Below are 4,349 nucleotides of genomic sequence, written 5' to 3'. Positions count from 1 at the left end.
CTGCACTCCAGTCTGGGCAACTGAGTGAGACTCCAACTCAAAAAAAAAAAAAAAGGGAGGATACATTGCTCCCTAGCCAGATCTTCCCAGCAGGTCAGGGCCTGGTTTGTGCACGGCTCATTTGGGCAGTGCCTGCATTCTCTGGCCCCTGGCCCCTGGCCCCTAGGGCAGAGGGATGGAGAAGCCCTTTAGGGTCCTGAGTGATCTTTATATACATGTCTCATACTAGAGGGTGTGTGTTTATAGAGCCTGGAACCAAAAATGTATCTTTATCCATTCATCCAACAAATATTTATTGAGTGTTTACTATGTTCTAGGCAACGGGATCCAGGCCATCAGCAAGTCCTGTTGCTTCTACCTCCAAAAATATCTCAAATCTATCCACTCTTTACATCCCCCCTGCCAACACAGGAGTCGAAGCCACCATCATACAATGCCTAGACTCTCCCTTATTTCATTTCTGGGCTCCCCTCCTGCCTCCCTCACCCAAACCATTTTCCTGGAGCCCACTGAGCCATCTCTTTAAAATGTAAAGCAAACGGGCTCGGTGGCTCAGCCTGTAGTCCCACGCCTTGGGAGACTGAGGTGAGTGGATTGCCTGAGCCCATGGGTTTGAGACCCACCTGGGCAACTTGGCAAGACCTCATCTCTACAGTAAATCAAAAATTAGCCGGGAGTGGTAGCACGCACCTGTAGTTCCAGCTACTTGGAAGGTTGAGGCGGAAGGATCGCCGGAGCCCAACAGGTTGAGGCTGCGGTGGCCGGGAGCGTGCCACTGCCCTCCAGCCTGGACGACAGAGTGAGACTCCAACTCAAAAATAAAATAAAATAAAATGTAAAGCAGAGCACCTCTTCTTAAGCCTTCCAGTGGCTTCCCACTGTACTTAGCAATGTGACTCCTAGGTCCTGCATGGTCTGGCCCTTACTAACCTCTCTACTTCCCCACCCCACCCCCATCCCATACTATGCCACAGTCCCACAGGTCTCCTTGCTGTTCTTAGAAAATTCTAAACCTTTCCCCCAGCAATTCCCATGGCTGACTCCTTCTCATCAGGAAAGTGACAGCTCCAACATCACCTCCTCCTGTAGGCCTCCCTGACTACACCTTTAAAGTTGCCCTACTCTCCCCCCAGTCATTTTACCCCATACCCGGTAGTATTTCCTTGGTAGTACTCATAACTCTGAAAATATATCGTTTATTTACACACACGTCATCTGTTCCCCCTCCCCTGCCCCAGACTGTGAGTTCTGTGAAGGCAGGGACCTTGTCCATTCATTCACAGCTGGAGCCCCTGACACCTAGCACCAGACACAAGGTAGGTACTCGATAAATATTTGTTGAGTGAATGAATGGTGAAATGGCAAGCAGACACCCTTCCCTCACTGAGCTTTCCATCTGTGACACTTGATTGATGCTTGTGCAGTAAAACAGTGTATCACAATTTTCCATGTGATTAACCAGAAAGAGTTTAGGCTCTGAAGCCACACAGATCCAGATTCCTTCTTCTGTCCCGTACCAGTTGTGTGACCTTGGACAGGTTGCTTCTGGTATCCAAGCCTCAATTTTCTCTTCTGTAAAATGGAAGTCGTGCTCCCAACTTAGTAGAACAGATGTGAGTCACACACACCAGAGGATAAAGGCAAGGGACTCACACAGCGCCATGCCCGCGAGGGTCTGCACGAACGTGGGCCCCGTTCAGAGTGAGGGCTGTTCTAGGTTCCAGGGACACTGAGATCACTTAGAGGAGAGCCCTGACCTTGATGCCTTCCCAGCAACCTCCCACACCCCCAAGAGGGAGCCAGGCATACCAGCGGGAGCTCTTATCTGCTGAGATCATTGCAGAGAAGGAGGTGGGAGCCAGGAGCCAAGAGCCAAGGTTTTGCCTTGACGGGACTGTGTGTGTAGGATCCCTGCAGAGAAACTGAACCTGGCTCCACTTCCCTGCAGCCCCTCTTCTGCCTTCCTTGTCTGTACACACACACACACACACACACACACACACACACACACACACACACAAACACACACACAAGCGCGCGCGCGCACACGCACACGCACGCACTCTTGTCTACATGTACAAGCAAACCCATATCTACACACTGACACAGTCCCAGGCCCACAGACATATACACTTGACTGAGATTCATAAGTGTATAAATAACCACATACAATCAACCCCAGGACACAACCCCCTCCATTTTTCTGGTCCAGTGGGGATCCGTCTGGCTTATTTATCAGTCCTATCACCTCCTGCTCTGGACTGAGGTCAGACACAATCCCTCACAGGAGGCAGCCCAGGCACTCCCCTTGGTAAGTTCTTCCTAAGGCCTAATCCCACAGGCCTCTGCTGCAGGCCTTAAGGTCAAGGAGTCCTGGTGGCTACTCCAGATGGCCAGAGATGACAGCACCATCCCCTGTATCCACACTCTGAGGTTGGGGGTCACACAGGGGCTGGAGGAGCTGAGAAGAGCTGCTCTCAGCTTCCTGCTGGGGTGAAGGGGGAAGGAGAACCCCTCAGGGAGGTGCTGGGACACTCTCAGCAGGCCAGGGGTACCCTAGCAGCAGGGACCCTCTGTGTTTCTACTGCTTAGGATGCCCTGGGTCCTCTCTCCTGGGCTCTATGCCACCTGGATCCTGCCTAACTGGGTTTGTGCCAAGCAGGACACATGGGCTGAACAGGCAGGAGTGGGTGACTAGAGGTTTGGAGGCACCAGCCCATCCTGCCGAGCCCCTCTGTGGGCCTGACCCTGTGCCAGCTGCTTTTCACTTATTGTTTGAATGAGCCCTCAGAACAAGCCCTGCAATTGGTCTGGTTACCCACATTTCACAGATGAGGGAAGTGGTTTTGAAAGAGGCAGAGACAGGAGCCATACCTTGCCTCATTTGGGGTTTGTTGGAGGCCCTGCCTTAGTCCTGCCTCATCCTGGTCCTCCTTACCACCCCTAGGGGACAGACCAAGTGCCAGCTGCTGAAAACAATTTATTTAGGGATTAGAGTTGATCTTCCAAAGATGACTAGCTCCCTAGGGGAAAGGATTGGAGTGGGGGACGCCACTCCCAGGGCTTGGCCCTGCAAGAAGAGGCTGAGGCTGGACAACTGCATATTGGAGGAGGCAACTAGAGATGCTGAAGGAGTTCGGAAGGACAAGGCACAGGACTAGTGACACCTACACATCTCCCTTGCAGGCATAGCCACATTCCTTACTGATAGGACTGCATGCTGACCTACCCCAGGAAAACATTTGTCCCTCTTGCTGGAACATATACTGCCTCATGCTGGCTGTGAAGCAATCACTGCAGGGTGAGCGGCGTGGGAGCTTCTAGCTCACCGCCAGCCCTGGCACAATTCTGACCTCAGAGCCAGGCTTGGGGGTGAGGCCTGTGGATGGCGGGGTGGGGGAGAAGCCTCCAGAGCCTTGCGGTTGGAGGGGAGGGCCCTGGAGCGCCTCGTCGAGCGAGTGTTCTGTGTGTCAGAGTGGGAGTGAGTGGGGCTGAGCTCGGGTACACGTGTGGGTGGTTGTGTGCGTCAATGTGTAGGGGGAGAGTCTGTGTGTGTATATGGTGTGCCTGTGTGCAGGTTTTGTGTGTGTCTGCCTAGGCCTTGTACGTCAGGAGCCTGGACCTGGCTCTGGGATCTCTGCTGTGTGTGTGTGTGTGTGTGTGTGTGTGTGTGTGTGTGTGTGTGTCTTTGTTTACAGTGTGTGTGGCGCTTTCATATGTTTCTTTTTCTGTTTGGGTGTATGTATGGCATAGAATGTATGCACATGTGTGATGCTGGGGTTTTTGCGTCATGCAGTGTCTGAGTGAATATGAGGTGTGGTGACAGGGCAGTGTTTGTGTGTCACTGGAGTTCGTGTGCAGACAGTGTGGTGTTGTCTTGTGTGTGTTCAGCATGTGCTTAAGCCTGTGTGTGTATGTGTTCATGTGTGTGTATGTGCCTTTGGTGAGTCAGGGTGTGCGGCATTTTCAGGCCTGGGAGTGACTGTGTCTACATGTCTGTTTGGTATATGTCCATGTCATCCTCTGGTGTGTGTCTCCGTGTGTTCTTGAAGGTGTTGGCAGGTCCTCAGCACCCAGCGGGATCCGTGTATGATACTGTATGGTATGTGTCTGGAGTTGTGGGGCAGGGTGCTCTATGTAAATGCCCAGGTGAGAGATCAGGATCACTGAGTAGTGTGTCTCTGCAAATCTGCATGCCTGGCTTTGTGGCTCTTGTCTTTGGAGCCTTTTGGAAGCAATCCTTCCCTGGAAGGCCCCTCCCTTCCCAGACTGAATCCCCGTGCCCTCCATTCCCATCCAGCTTGCCCAGCTGCCTTCCCCCACGAGGTCCCCCTCCTGAGGGAACCCTG

The sequence above is a fragment of the Carlito syrichta genome, unplaced genomic scaffold (genome assembly GCF_000164805.1).
Source record: "Carlito syrichta isolate Samal-C Ts95f unplaced genomic scaffold, Tarsius_syrichta-2.0.1 Scaffold309100, whole genome shotgun sequence".
Taxonomy (NCBI): Eukaryota; Metazoa; Chordata; class Mammalia; order Primates; family Tarsiidae; genus Carlito; species Carlito syrichta.
The sequence above is the reverse complement of the archived record's forward strand: the minus strand, read 5'-3'. Positions refer to the sequence as shown.